At 43.3% G+C, this 16,672-nt stretch overlaps 1 protein-coding gene across 1 annotated transcript in view; it reads right to left on the bottom strand.

The window, feature by feature from the left end:
• Positions 1–13,462, bottom strand: part of LOC126335566 (cytochrome P450 9e2-like) — a 147,854-nt gene extending 134,392 nt beyond the window's left edge. The window contains exon 1 of the mRNA XM_049998993.1: positions 13,434–13,462. The gene's annotated coding sequence lies outside the window, so the exon portion shown is untranslated. The remainder of the gene's footprint in view (positions 1–13,433) is intronic.
• Positions 13,463–16,672: the final 3,210 nt, after the last annotated feature.

Here is a 16,672-nt window from a genome sequence, read left to right as displayed (position 1 = left end):
ATCTATTAAAAAAGGAAATAGCAGTTCACAGATTTAAATACGAAAAATACAGTCAGGGGGGGGGGGGGGCGATAAAACTACGCACCATTACAATTTCAGAAAAAAATTGATGATTTATTCAACAAAGAGAGATCCAAACGGAGCGCCGGCCGCGGTGGTCTCGCGGTTCTAGGCGCGCAGTCCGGAACCGTGAGACTGCTACGGTCGCAGGTTCGAATCCTGCCTCGGGCATGGATGTGTGTGATGTCCTTAGGTTAGTTAGGTTTAAGTAGTTCTAAGTTCTAGGGGACTGATGACCACAGCATTTGAGTCCCATAGTGCTCAGAGCCATTTGAACCAGCCAAACGGTGCAAGTCAACAAAGCATCGGTCCAGTTTTGGTCCTATGGCAACCAGTTATTCGGCTTGTCATTGACTGACAGAGGGAATATTGTGCCTCATTCTGTCCAATTGGCGCTAAAGATCGTCAAAATCTCGAAATGGTTGGAGGGAACTGCCCACAATGTTCTTAACGTTCTCAATTGGGCAGAGATCCGGCAACTTTGTTGGCCAAAGTAGGGATTGGCGAGCACGAAACAATTGCCGCGAGCGAGCGGTCATTATCTTGCTGAAATATCAGCCCAGGGCAACAAAACGGGGCCTACTACGTCGCTGACGTATCGCTGTCCTGTAAGGGTGCTGCTGATGCCAACCAAAGTGGCCCTGCTTTTGAAAGAAATGGTACACGAGGCCATCACTCCTGGATGTCAGGTATCCCAAAGCTTTTCGAGGCTCAGTTCGAAGCGTGACTCACCACCGAAGACAGTACTGTACTCCACTCAATGATATTCCAGGCCGAAGACATGTCTTCTCCGTTGAATAGGTGCTCATACTGTAAGCAGGCTGTTTAGGTTCTTATGTTGGTAACGCCACGTAGCGCTCTGTATGAAAATCACTGACTGTGCTGTGTGCAGTCTGTGGCTGGTTGGCATTGTTGGAATATTCGCTATTGTAGTGTTGGGCAGTTGGGTGTGAACGGCGCGTAGCGTTGCGCAGTTGGAGGTGAGCCGCCAGCAGTGGTGGATGTGGGGAGAGAGATGCCAGAGTTTTGAGAGGTTATTGGTTCAAATGGCTCTGAGCACTATGGGACTTAATATATGTGGTCATCAGTCCCCTAGAACTTAGAACTACTTAAACCTAACTAACCTAAGGACATCACACACATCCATGTCCGAGGCAGGATTCGAACCTGCGACCGTAGCAGTCGCGCGGTTCCGGACTGAGCGCCTTACCGCGAGTGAGAGGTTATTATGAGCGAACGATCTGGACATGTGTCCGTCACAAAAAGGAAATTTGTAGGACTGTATATATATATATATATATATATATATATATATATATATATATATATATATATATATATATATATATATATACTATTAAGGTAAATACATTGTCTGTTCTCTATAAAAATCTTTCATTATCTATGCCTATCACTAGTTAGAATCTTTTATTTAGCTGGCAATATTTGCGCTCGCTGTATTGCAGTAGTTCGAGTAACGAAGACTCTTGTGAGGTAAATGATTCATGAAAGTTGTAGGTTATTGTTAGTCAGGGCCATCTTTTGTAGGGAATATTGAAAGTCAGATTGCGTTGCGCTAAAAATATACTGTGTCAATTTAGTGATGATCAGAATAAGTGACGAGAGAAATGTCTGAGAAAATTCAGTTCTGCTCAGCTGTTTGAAAATCAAATAAGGTAAGAGGTTTATCAGCACAATCATTCATAATTTTTCTAAGGGGACGTTTCAATACTCATAAGGTCTGTATTTTACAGCTCCTGTTTACTCGACATTTATTCCTTGATTTGCTCCATAGTAGCGCCTCGGGAAGAGCCTACAACCTTAAAAGCAGCAGCAGTTCCCATACTAGTATTCCTGTGTGAAGTATCATGGCGATTTCCGCTTATAAACTTTCGAATCTGTCGTTTCCGGACCATCATTCGTCACCTCGAAACGATTCATTTACCCATTTCCATCATCTCTGAAAGTTTGTAACATCATAACGGAATTATCCTCAATAACGATAGCCTTGTATGCACACACATTTTTTGTAGAAGTATACCAGTTTCTGTGGATATATCTTCAGCTGTCGCATTCCATTTCATTTTTCGAACTTCTGAGCGTAAAACCATTTTAGAGAAATATTAGCAGTTGCCTTTCCATAAGGGGATAGAACTGCGTTGACCTGTTCCGCCGATATGTCCTGTGTACCACCTAATAATTTAATCATGTATTTTTCCTACTACTGTATACACACAAACACTAAGATTTTGTTACTTTCTTGCTTGCTGCCGGTCCAATTTTGATGACCAGTAGAGTATACTGTTTTACATAAAACAGCGATTATAGCTAGTTTGTCTGTGTCTACATGCATACAGATGTTAGTCTCGCTAAATGAAAATCGGGAACCAGTGAACGACACAAAAGGAAGAACTAAAGATTCGTGAAAATTTGGTGACGAGAGTGCCGTACAAAACTGTGGGAAAAAAGCGTCAAAAATCTCGAAATGTACAAGCAACTAATTCAGCAGGGTCGAAGGCTGGAAACCAAAGTCGGGAAGATTGAGTAAATAGTGGTAATAAGTGAAATAATAAGTGGGAGGCAGGGGTTAGTAGAGAATAGAAGCTGAGAGTAACAGCGAAATTGTGGGTGCGAGTACACGAAATTCCAACACGCGGCCAGACGGCTTATACAACGCGTTTATCCCTGCTTGTCTCGCTCCGGGAGCTTGAGAACGGGTAGTTACGCAAAATATTCCCAGCGGACTCGACAATTACGTCTGCGAAGTATAGCCCGGAAGACTCGGCGGGGAACGCAGTAGATTACTGCGATGGTGACAACAGATCGGGTGTAACAGAAATGAAATAATCGTATGTCTCAGATCCCCTATACATCCACGCTTCATTATTTTCTGGCCTTATTACTGACAGCTCTAATTTTTGACAGCATCCATAACTAAATAACTACATCTACATGAAATAGTAATTTTCAACTCGAAAATAGAACGATAGAATTTCTGAAGTAACGAGAGTTTTCATGGTTTTGTTAGAATTGCAAAGCAAGAATAGGGGTGGCGTGCACCCAGAATCTTCTGACTGCCTAAGCATAGTCATTTCCTATTACTGGCTGTCTCTTTATTGATCCATTTCGACAGTTCTGACATTTTCAGCCAGGCAGTCGCCACATCCTACAGTACGGTCGAAATCTCACTCTTAAAAATGATTCAAATGGCTCTGAGCACTATGGGAGTTAACAACTGAGGTCATCAGTCCTCTAGAACTTAGAACTACTTAAACCTAACTAACCTAAGGACATCACATACATCCATGCCCGAGGCAGCATTCGAATCTGCGACCGTAGCAGTGGCGCGGTTCCAGACTGTAGCGCCAAGAACCGCTCGGCCACAGCGGCCGGCATCTCACTCTTAATAACGGGTACTATTTGGAAGCACGCCACATGTTTCGAACACCAAGACAATCCACTATAACAATTTTTACTTATTTATTTCATTTTATTTATTTTTTGTTATTAGTCTTCTTATTGGGTTAATTCTACTTTCTACCCTATGCTAACCTCTTCATGCTCTTGTCTTCAATTGTTTGTAGAACATATTCCAATTTATGCGTCTCTTAGAGTTTTTGCCCTCTACGGCTCCCTGGAACAACATGGACATTATTCCCTGATGTCTTTACAGATATCCACGCAACCCGTTCCTTCCTCTAGTCAGTTTCTTTCATATGTTCCTTTCCTCGTCGATTCTGTCCGATCGTCCTCAATTCTTATTCGCTTACTTAATTATCATTATCGTCCTGAAATACATCTTAAACGCTGCAGTTATCTTCATTTCCAGTTTTCCCATAGCCCAGAACCCACTTTCATACAATCCTGTCCTCCTAACGTGCATTCCGGAAATTTATTCCTTACAATGAGGCTGGTGTTTGATACTACTGATAGATTTATTTTGGCCAAAAATGCTCTCTTTGCCTAACTAGCCACTTTTTATATCCATCTGTTTCGTCCGTCATGTATTGTTCTGCTTCCAAAATAGTAAAATTCCTTCACTTCGTCTACTTCACGGCCCGCAGTTTTCATGTTGGACTCCTCGCTAATCTCATGTCTGCTTCCCCTCATTACTTTCTTCTTTCTTCCGCTCACTCTTAATCCATACTCTGGTCTCATTAGATCGTTCCATCCCACAGGTCTTGTAAATCTTCCTCAACTTTGAAGAGGATATCAGCCTTCAGTGAATCTTGTCAGTGATCCTTACACTCTGAATTTTAGCCTCACTCTTACGTCTTTCTTTTGTTTCCGCTTTTGCTTTTTTGTTATACTGACTGAACAATAATGGAGGATACTGCATCGCTGCATTACGCCCTTGTAAATATGAACACTTTTCTCTTGACCTTCCAGTCTTATTGTTTCCTCTTGATTCTTGCACATATTGTTGGTTATTCGTTTTCCTCCATGACTTACTATTTTTCTCATTGTCCCAAACATCTTGCACCATTTTATATTGTTCAATGCTCTTTCTACATCGACAGCTGCTACAAACGAGCCTTGATTTTGGTTAAGTCTTGCTTCCAGTATTAACCACAATATCACAGCTGCGTCTCTGGTGTCTTGACCATTCCGAAAGACAAAGTAATAGTAATATAAGACATCCTCCATTTTCTTTCCAGTTTTTCTGCATATTATTCTTGTCAGCAACATGGGTGCAGGAACTGGTAAAATGTTTGTGCGTATTTATCTGCCGTTGCTATATTCAACATAGTGGGCATTGCACTCTTTTGAAAGTCGCATGATTGTCTTCAGTCTTATAAATTGTACACAGTAACTTGAATAATCCTGTATTGCCATTATCTATGACTTCCGTCTCAAATGACTGGGCGTGTTTCAAAGGTCTGTCAGACTCTGATATTAGATCCCCGATGTCTCACAATTCGACTCGCATTTTACTTCTATCACATCAGCAGACAATGTCTACTCCTCGTAGAGCTCTTCAGTATACACTTTGCACCCTTTCGCTCTCTCCTCTACCTCTAACAATGAAATTCCTTTCCCAGTCTTAATGTTCACGTATTTGATTTTAATTTCACCTGAAATTATTTCTACTTTTATACTTTTTATGTTGAATTTATCTTTCCGAGGAATTATTTTGCAAATTATTCACGTTTTTCCTGCAACCATTTGGCTTTACATTCCATCTAAAATGGTTCAAATGGCTCTGAGCACTATGGGGCTTAACATCCGAGGTCATCAGACCCCTAGAACTTAGAACTACTTAAACCTAACTAACCTAAGGACATCACATACATCCATTCCCGAGGCAGGATTCGAACCTGCGACCGTAGCGGTCGCGCAATTCCAGACTGAAGCGCTTAGAACCGCTCGGCCACAACGGCCGGCAATTCCATATACTTCATAACATAACAATATGAAACTAGGCGGTTGTGGATGTGCGCATGCAAAGCCCTAGCTTTTGACTCGGGTGTCACATGAACACTGCATAGCTAATGACTGCTGTAGTCGGGTGATCTCAACTGCCGCCAAAGAAAACCACACTTGCTTCTCATAGAGCTGAAAATCTCGTTTCTTCGATGTACGATAAAGTAATTTACTATGCAGATTTTTTCACCCTCTAACGCTCTTTGTAAGTGCCTACTCGTGCACTTTGATGAATCTTCATTCTTACATATCTTACGATAAAGTAATTTACTATGCAGATTTTTTCACCCTCTAACGCTCTTTGTAAGTGCCTACTCGTGCACTTTGATGAATCTTCATTCTTACATATCTCTGTTCTTTCCCAGACTTCCCTCGTACGGACGTTACATTCTTTAGATAGTAAACGTATGCTGTAAAATTTTGTATCATACCAAAAGCATTATTTGTGCTTCCGTACACACAACTTTGCCACGCAAGTGATTTATGAAAGTCTGTGTACTTTATTGGGCGTTCTCAATGAAAGTAAAGTCGTCTCTAAGTAAGTAATGCCTTAACTTAGTTTCAGTCATCATGTTTTTGGAAAGCCTACAACTGGATCATTCACGACATAAATAATTACACACTGTACCTATTATGTATTTTGTCATGCTTAGCACAACGTAACAGTAAAGCCAAAATATTTACACAATTATTATGTGCGATGTTTGCGTGTGTATTTTCCGCCACTGTTGCACTGTTTTAGGTTAAACTGCAATTGCAAAACAGGATAAAGTTACTCTTCGGCTGTTTTATACACGCTAAAGTTAGAAATATAAATTTTCTCAGTCTACATACAGGTATTGTGCCCCTTCGATTACACAGAATAAGACACCCAAGTAACTCATCATTCACACCGTTTGTTTTTTAAAACAAAATGTGTTGCAAAGATATTATGATATTATTGATTCACAGAGAGTTTGAATGCAGTGAGAGGTGCCATATTTTCTTTGGGTTTCATTTATTTACCTAAGTTTATCACTCATGAATTTACTCTCATGATCATAAATTAAGGATAATTGCAGAATGTGGTGCCACACAACGTGGCACTACACAAAACTGGCGCTAATAGCATAGGCACATAGGGAACACACACGACACAGATCTGTAAGTCCGCGGTATTGGTGATAAGTTGAGAAAAAGTCCTGAAACACATGTGCTGCAAAATGCCACTGTTTCCTGCGCATGTACCCCGACATCAGTCTGGGATATGATCACCATGCACACGTACACAGGCCGCACAACGGGTTGGCATGCTCTGGATCAGGTGGTCGAGCAGCAGCTGGGGTATAGCCTCCCATTCTTGCACCAGTGCCTGTCGGAGCTCCTGAAGTGTCGTGGGGATTTGAAGACGTGCAGAGATACATCGACCGAGAAAATCGCAGACGTGCTCATGGGGTTTAGGTCTGCAGAACACAGGCAGTTCACTCCATTCGCCCGAAATCTTCTGTTTCAAGCTACTCTTACACGATGTCAGCTCAGTGGGGCAGTGCGTTATCATCCGAGGGAGGTGGGACCCACTGCACCTCTGAAAAGGCGGCCATACTGGTGCAAAATAATGTCCCGATTCACGTGACCTGTTATAGCTCCTCTGTCAAAGACATGCAGGGGTGTACGTGCACCAATCATAATACCACCCAACACCATAAAACCACGATCTCCATACAGGTCACTTTCAAGGACATTAAGGGGTTGGTATCTGGTTCCTGGTTCACGCCAGAAGAAAACCCGGCGAGAATCATTGTTCAGACTATACCTGGACTCGTCCGTGAACATAACCTGGGACCACTGTTCCAATGACCATGCACTGTGTTCTTGGCACCAGGGTTTACGGGCTCTCCTGTGACCAGGCGTCAGTGTAATCCACCTTGCAGGTCTCCGGGAGAATAAACCATGTCTGTTCAGTCGTCTGTAGACTGTGTCTCTAGAGACAACTGTTCCAGTGGCTGCGGTAAGGTCCCGAGCAAGGCTGCCTGCAGTACTCCGTGGCCGTCTGCGGGCACTGATGGTGAGATATCGGTCTTCTTGTGGTGTTTTACACTGTGGACGTCCCGTACTATAGTGCCTGGACACGTTTTCTGTCTGCTGGAGTCGTTGCCATAATCTTGAGATCACACTTTGTGGCACACGGAGGGCATGTGCAACGACCTGCTGTGTTTGACCAGCTTCCAGTCGCCATAGTATTCTACCCGTCATAACGTCATCAATATGTGTTCTTTGAGCCATTTTCGACACACAGTCACCATTAGCACATCTGAAAACGTCTGCACACTTTCTCGCTGCACCGTACTTTGGAATGCACCAACACACCTCTGCGTATGGGGACTGCTGCCAGCGCCACCGTGTGACGACCGCAGGTCAAACGCACCGCATGGTCATACTCCGACGTGATTTAAACCCACAAACCCCCCACCAGAGCGTTGTTTCACCAGGTATCAGCATTATCCTTAATTTATGAGCATGAGTGTATTTCGTATGTAATATCTCTTACTTTTACATTGTCGATTATGTTTTGTATTTAGTTTCAAGTGTAGGGTCACTGGAGAAATGAGGCAATTCCAGAGACAAACTAGATAGTGAATCAGTGAATTTTTTTCAAATGGTTCTCCTGTTTCTAAGAATTGTAGTAAATTCCATAAATACATTAAAATATCACTGCGAAGGCATCATCTGAGTGAGACGGATGTCGGTAGAGTGCTGACAAACAACTGATTAGAATATCAGGAAAATTGTATGATTCATTGAAGAGAAAGAGCTTCCCAAATTGAGCAAGTCAATAAGGCGCTGGTGGACCTCTGGCCCTTAAGCAAGCAGTTATTTAGCTTTGTATCGATTGACGTCTTCCTGAAAGACATCGTGCTGGTTTCTATGCGACTGGTGGTTTAGATCGTCAAAATCCCGGCCTGTTTGGAGAGCCTTATTCATATTGCTCCAAACGCTCTCAATTGGGGAGAGATCCGGCGACCTTGCTGGCAAGGCAGGGATTGGCTGGCATGAAGACAGCCGGCAGAAAGTCTCGACGTGTGCAGCAGGGTATTATCTTGTTGAAATGTAAGCCTAGGATGGAGGGCAACAAAACGGGCGTACAGTATCGTTGACAAACCGTTGTGTTCAAAGACTGCTGCGGATGACAACCAAGGGGGTTCTGGTATAAAGGCAAATAGCACCCGAGAGCATCCATCATTCCTGGTTGTCAGTCCATACGGTGGGTGACATTCAAATCGGTGTCCCAACACTGTCCGGGACGTCTCCGAACACTTCTTCGGTCTGGAGTCTCTTCGACTTTAGCAGAACTGCGGCGAGTGACAACTTCCTCTTCGAAGTGGGTCCTGATGACCGTGAAGACTTGTCTGGAGACTCCAGTCAATGAGTTTCTAGCCCGAAGACGTGTTTGGAGACGTCCAGCACATCTGTGAGATACCAACATTAGTGTCGCCCGCGATACAGCCCGACAAGCTGGTGTGATTGTCTTGAGTGCCATTTTTTTTTTCATAGCACCACCCCTTTGGATGTCACCCGCGACCCCCTCGCAGCACAGCGGTACGTCGACGATATTCTGCTCCCCGTTTTGTTACCCCTCATGTCAAGCCATACTGGGCTTACATTTCAGCAAGATAATGCCCGCCCGCATCCCTCATCTCTACCAATCAATACCAAGCCGAATAAGCGCTTACATAGGCCGGAATTGTTAATAGCAGTGAATATTTATCTATTGTCATATGTTTATATAAGAATATACAGCCTACAGTTGCAGGTTAACTTTATCGTTTACCTAGGTTTCAACGTTAGTAATAACATCTTCTTCAGAACATAAAATATTATTTAAATGTTTGCTTAAAACAGGCCATGTCCTAAGTCAACTTTATAAAACTTGATGCATAACCATAAGGTTTTGCCACTTCTATTAAACAAGTCACACGAAGAGGCCCATACAACGGGCTTAAAGTGAATTTGCTACAGCTTGTTTATGTTATTACTAACGGTGAAACGTAGGTAAACGATAAAGTTAACCTGCAACTGTAGGCTGTATATTCTTATATAAACAATGTCAGTTGCTGTCGCTGCATAAAAATGTTAAAAATAGTTATATGTATTGCGTTATAGTTATTCACAACTTTGACTGAATTTTGTAAATTTAACTCTGCGCAATTTCTATGTTCCATGTACGCTCTAAGACAGAAAAACGACGCATTAGAAGGAACTATCCGAATGGGTCGGAAATCGGTAGATGTGGAGCACGTGTACAGACAAACAAACGAACACAATTTCAGAAAATTTGAATATTATGTTGAATAGAAAGAGCTTCCCGGATTGAGCAAGTCAATAAGCCGTTGGTTCAAATGGTTGAGATGGTTCTGAGCACAATGGAACTTAACAACTGAGGTCATCAGTCACTTAGAACTACTTAAACCTAACTAACCTAAGGACAGCACACAACACCCATGCCCGAGGCAGGACTCGAACCTGCGACCGTAGCAGCAGCGCGGTTCCAGATTGAAGCGCCTAGAACCGCTCGGCCACAGCGGCCGGCCTTATTAATAGACTACGGCAGTAGTCAACCGACGCGGCAGCCATTGCTAACAGCACAGCATCGCCTGCAGCGCCGCTCATGGGCTCGTGACCCTATCGGTTGCACCCGAGGTGACTGGAAAACTGTGGCGTGGTCAGATGAGTCCCCATTTCAGTTGGTAAGAGCTGAGGGTAGTACTGGAACGTGGCGCAGAGCTCACGAAGCCCTGGACTCAAACTGTCAACAAGGCACTGTGCAAGCTGGTGGTGGCTCCATAATGATTTAGGCTGCGTCCTCAGGTCCAACTGAACAGATCATTGACCATTTGCAGCAATTCGTGGACTTCATGTCCCAAAACAACGATGGAATTTTTATGAAAGGCAATGCGCCCTGTCACTGGTCCACAGCTGTTCACGATTTCCAGAATGAGATTTTCACTCTGCAGCGGAGTGTGCGCTGATATGAAACTTCCTGGCAGATTAAAACTGTGTGCCCGACCGAGACTCGAACTCGGGACCTTTGCCTTTCGCGGGGCAGGTGCTTCGGTAGCTCAGATGGTAGAGCACTTGCCCGCGAAAGGCAAAGGTCCCGAGTTCGAGTCTCGGTCGGGCACACAGTTTTAATCTGCCAGGAAGTGTTCACGATTTGTTTGTAGACCGGGGGACAATTGGAGCGAATGATTTGGCCGCCAATATCGCCCGACACGAATCTCATCGAATATTTGTGGGGCATTATCGAGAGGTCACAAAATCCTGCACCGGCAACACTTCGCAGTTATGGACAGCTATAGAGGCAGCATGGCTCACTGTTTCTACAGAAGACTTCCAACGACTACGCCGGGTAAAAGAAGGTCCGACACGATATTTGAAGGTATCCCATAACTTCTGTCCCTTTATTGTATATTTCTGCCCTTTGTGAGTAACATTCAAAGTATAAGAAATGTTCACCTAATCTTCCAGGGACGCGATTCTAGACACGGGTCTTCTTTCTGAACTGTGACGAGAATATAGGACGAATTTTATGAAAGAATGAGACTTTGAAAGAAACTCTGTCAACCGTTTTGCGAAATTAGTGTAAAAGTAAGAAATAAAATAGATTAGAGAAACATTTGACGCACATTTGAATGTTGCTCGTAACCATATACAGCAAATGTGGCACATAATCTATTTTGTTTCTTAGTTTTAGACAAATCGTGTCACAAAACATTTGACAGATATTTTTTTCAAGTTTTATTCAGGAAATGAAGTATAGTATACTTATATATGGATCGTTATTCCGATATTACGTAAAGAATACAGAGCAAGAGAAAGCAGAGTAGTTGCAATTTATGCTGTAATTTAATATTTCTATAATTTTCTCGGCGTGAATCAATTAAATCCGCAATTTCTCACCATTGTAACTCTCAATGCACAAAATAGCTGGGCCTTGACGATACAATTTTTTAAAATATTTCATTTTTTTTTGGTGGAAAATTAGACGTCACACCAGTCAATTTGATTTCTCCCTTTCCCACTCTTTGCTTGACTTTGAAAATGCGAACAAAACATTTCCCCTCAAGTCATGTAGATGTCATTAATTACGTTTTTATTAAATACCCCGATTTCTTTTAAGCAAATTACTCCTTGCTAAGTTACACTTTTCACTTGTCTATTTGATACTCCATTTGTCAATTTCCCACTCTTTGGTTACGAAAATTCAGACAAATATCATCCCTCAAACCACTAATCAAATTTTTCTTGACTACGCTTTTGTATTTTATTTTATTTTTTGCAAAACTACATGTCAAGAGAGGGCTCTACAAGATGAACGTCGGTTAACACCACATAGTAGTCTAAAATATTTTCTGTAGGCAGTGATACATAGCTTCAATTAATGTTTTTAGCAAACAGAACACAGCATGTTATCAATGGAGAGACGTCTACAGACGTTAAAGTAACCTCTGGCGTGCCACAGGGAGTGTTATGGGACCATTGCTTTTCACAATGTATATAAATGACCTAGTAGATAGTGTCGGAAGTTCCATGCGGCTTTTCGCGGATGATGCTGCAGTATACAGAGAAGTTGCAGCATTAGAAAATTGTAGCGAAATGCAGGAAGATCTGCAGCGCTTAGGCACTTGGTGTAGGGAGTGGCAACTGACCCTTAACATAGACAAATGTAATGTATTGCGAATACATAGAAAGAAGGATCCTTTATTGTATGATTATATAATAGCGGAACAAACACTGGTAGCAGTTACTTCTGTTAAATATCTGGGAGTATGCGTGAGGAACGATTTGAAATGGAATGATCATATAAAATTAATTGTTGGTAAGGCGGGTACCAGATTGAGATTCATTGGGAGAGTCCTTAGAAAATGTAGTCCATCAACAAAGCAGGTGGCTTACAAAACACTCCTTCGACCTATACTTGAGCATTGTTCATCAGTGTGGGATCCGTACCAGATCGGGTTGGCGGAGGAGATAGAGAAGATCCAAAGAAGATCGACGCGTGTCGTCACAGGGTTATTTGGTAACCGTGATAGCGTTACGGAGATGTTTAGCAAAGTCAAGTGGCAGACTCTGCAAGAGAGGCGCTCTACATGGTAGTGTATCTTGCTCGCCAGGTTTCGAGAGGGTGCGTTTGTGGATGAGGTATCGAATATGCTTCTTCCCCCTACTTATACCTCCCGTGGAGATCACGAATGTAAAATTAGAGAGATTCGAGCGCGCACGGAGGCTTTCAGACAGTCGTTCTTCCCGCGAACCATACGCGACTGGAACAGAAAAGGGAGGTAATGACAGTGGCACGTAAACTGCCCTCCGCCACACACCGTTGGGTGGCTTGCGGACTATGAATGTAGATGTAGATGTAGAATTTAAAAACCAAAAGCTGTTGTATATTTTTTCCTATGAAAGAGATCTTCTTCAGATCACAGATCAACAGAACATTTAATTAAAGGATGGTTCCCTCTTTCTTCTCGTCATATACTTAACCACTCTATGGCAGTAATCAGCATGCTGTCTGCCAAAACGTATCCTATCATAAAGACGTTGGCCAGATAGTGTGCCGAACACCATAACGATCTGTCGATTTTTGCTCTTCCTGACTGACGAAGAACGTATAGGCGTCCAGACGCACATGTAATTGACACATACCGCAACTAAAAGCAGTTATGTATTCGACGAGAAGAAACCTTCCATTAACTTCACGGAGAATTAATCCGTGGTTTGAAGATTGTCACGTGACCTAACCTGGTATTTTCTGCATAAATAAACGTCACAGCAGCTTCTCGGTGTTCTAGGATATCGTTCTTCAAAAATATAGTAACGACGTCACATTTTGTAGAGCGACAGCTTTATTGCCAATAGACATGCGTTAGGGAATGAGAAAGACGGACTGCCAGAGTAGAAGACACACTTACCGGCAAACAGACGACACGACCCGCTGCAGTTACACAGAGTCGGCGGAGCGCCCGGCGTGTGTTGTACAGTACCTGCGACTGTCCCATCCACTGCAGGGCGCGTATTTACGTAAGCCGCTCTCCAGCGACACGCACGGCCACTATGAAACTGCTGTGTCGCGACTCTTCCTAGTCGCGCATGCGCACTGACGAGCAAATAAACGCAAGGCGCTACGGCCGCGAACTTGTCTGACAAAGGCGTGCTTTTTTTCTTTCTTTCATCCTTGTCCCTGCTGTCAGCCTTCATACTTTCAACGTTTTATGGCCACAATTCTGCCTCATACGTAGATTAAAACTGAAAAAACTGCAAAAAGGTGGGAATTTAAGGAGATGGGACCTGGATAAACTGACTAAACCAGAGGCTGTACAAAGTTTCAGGAAGTGCGTAAGGGAACAAATGGCAGGAATGGTTGAAAGAAATACAGTAGAAGAAGTACGGGTAGCTATGAGGGATGAAGTAGTGAAGGCAGCAGAGGATCAAGTAGGTAAAAAGACGAGGGCTAGTAGAAATCCTTGGGTAACAGAAGAAATATTGAATTTAATTGATGAAAGGAGAAAATATAAAAATGCAGTACATAAAGCAGGCAAAAAGGAATACAAACGTCTCAAAAATGAGATCGACAGGAAGTGCAAAATGGCTAAGCAGGGATGGCTAGAGGATAAATGTAAGGATGTAGAGGCTTATCTCACTAGGGGTAAGATAGACACTGCCTACAGGAAAATTAAAGAGACCTTTGGAGAAAAGAGAACCACTTGTATGAATATTAAGAGCTCAGATGGAAACCAAGTTCTAAGCAAAGAAGGGAAAGCAGAAAGGTGGAAGGAGTAAAACATGGCTCTGAGCACAATGGAACTCAACTGCTGTGGTCAGTAGTCCCCTAGAACTGAGAACTACTTAAACCTAACTAACCTAAGGACATCACACACATCCATGCCCGAGGCAGGATTCGAACCTGCGGCCGTAGCAGGTAGAACCGCGAGACCACCGCGGCCGGTGGAAGGAGTATATAGAGGGTCTATACAAGGGCTATGTACTTGAGGACAATATTATGGAAAGGGAAGAGGATGTAGGCGAAGATGAAATGGGAGATATGATACTGCATGAAGAGTTTGACAGAACACTGGAAGACCTGAGTCGAAACAAGGGCCCCGGAGTAGACAACATTCCATTGGAACTACTGACGGCCTTGGGAGAGCCAGTCCTGACAAAACTCTACCATCTGGTGAGCAAGATGTATGAGACAGGCGAAATACCCTCAGACTTCGAGAAGAATATCATAATTCCAATCCCAAAGAAAGCAGGTGTTGACAGATATCAAAATTACCGAACTATCAGTTTAATAAGTCACGGCTGCAAAATACTAACGCGAATTCTTTACAGACGAATGGAAAAACTAGTAGAGGCCGACCTAGGGGATGATCAGTTTGGATTCCGTAGAAATATTGGACCACATGAGGCAATACTGACCCTACGACTTATCTTAGAAACTAGATTAAGGAAAGGCAAAGCTACATTTCTAGCATTTGTAGACTCAGAGAAAGCTTTTGACAATGTTGACTGGAATACTCACTTTCAAATTCTCAAGGTGGCAGGGATAAAATACAGGGTGCGAAAGGCTATTTACAATTTGTATAGGAACCAAATAGTAGTTATAAGGGTTGAGGGGCATGAAAGGGAAGCAGTGGTTGGGAAGGGAGTGAGACAGGGTTGTAGCCTGGTCCTGATGGGATACCAGTTCGATTTTACACAGAGTACGCGAAGGAACTTGCCCCCCTTCTTGCAGCGGTGTACCGTAGGTCTCTAGAAGAGCGAAGCGTTCCAAAGGATTGGAAAAGGGCACAGGTCATCCCCGTTCTCAAGAAGGGACGTCGAACAGATGTGCAGAACTATAGACCTATATCTCTAACGTCGATCAGTTGTAGAATTTTGGAACACGTATTATGTTCGAGTATAATGTCTTTTCTGGAGACTAGAAATCTACTCTGTAGGAATCAGCATGGGTTTCGAAAAAGACGATCGTGTGAAACCCAGCTCGCGCTATTCGTCCACGAGACTCAGAGGGCCTTAGACACGGGTTCACAGGTAGATGCCGTGTTTCTTGACTTCCGCAAGGCGTTTGACACAGTTCCCCATAGTCGTTTAATGAACAAAGTAAGAGCATACGGACTATCAGATCAATTGTGTGATTGGATTGAGGAGTTCCTAGATAACAGAACGCAGCACGTCATTCTCAATGGAGAGAAGTCTTCCGAAGTAAGAGTGATTTCAGGTGTGCCGCAGGGGAGTGTCATAGGACCGTTGCTATTCACAATATACATAAATGACCTGGTGGATGACATCGGAAGTTCACTGAGGCTTTTTGCAGATGATGCTGTGGTGTATCGAGAGGTTGCAACAATGGAAAATTGTACTGAAATGCAGGAGGATCTGCAGCGAATTGACGCATGGTGCAGGGAATGGCAATTGAATCTCAATGTAGCGAAGTGTAATGTGATGCGAATACATAGAAAGATAGGTCCCTTATCATTTAGCTACAAAATAGCAGGTCAGCAACTGGAAGCAGTTAATTCCATAAATTATCTGGGAGTACGCATTAGGAGTGATTTAAAATGGAATGATCATATAAAGTTGATCGTCGGTAAAGCAGATGCCAGACTGAGATTCATTGGAAGAATCCTAAGGAAATGCAATCCGACAACAAAGGAAGTAGGTTACAGTACGCTTGTTCGCCCAATGCTTGAATACTGCTCAGCAGTGTGGGATCCGCACCAGGTAGGGTTGATAGAAGAGATAGAGAAGATCCAACGGAGAGCAGCGCGCTTCGTTACAGGATCATTTAGTAATTGCGAAAGCGTTACGGAGATGATAGATAAACTCCAGTGGAAGACTCTGCAGGAGAGACGCTCAGTAGCTCGGTACGGGCTTTTGTTGAAGTTTCGAGAACATACCTTCACCGAAGAGTCAAGCAGTATATTGCTCCCTCCTACGTATATCTCGCGAAGAGACCATGAGGATAAAATCAGAGAGATTAGAGCCCACACAGAAGCATACCGACAATCCTTCTTTCCACGTACAATACGAGACTGGAATAGAAGGGAGAACCGATAGAGGTACTCAGGGTACCCTCCGCCACACACCGTCAGGTGGCTTGCGGAGTACGGATGTAGATGTAGATGTAGATAGATGTAGCCTCTCCCCG

This window comes from Schistocerca gregaria, chromosome 2 (genome assembly GCF_023897955.1).
Source record: "Schistocerca gregaria isolate iqSchGreg1 chromosome 2, iqSchGreg1.2, whole genome shotgun sequence".
NCBI lineage: Eukaryota > Metazoa > Arthropoda > Insecta > Orthoptera > Acrididae > Schistocerca > Schistocerca gregaria.
This window is presented reverse-complemented; position numbering and strand designations above follow the sequence as displayed.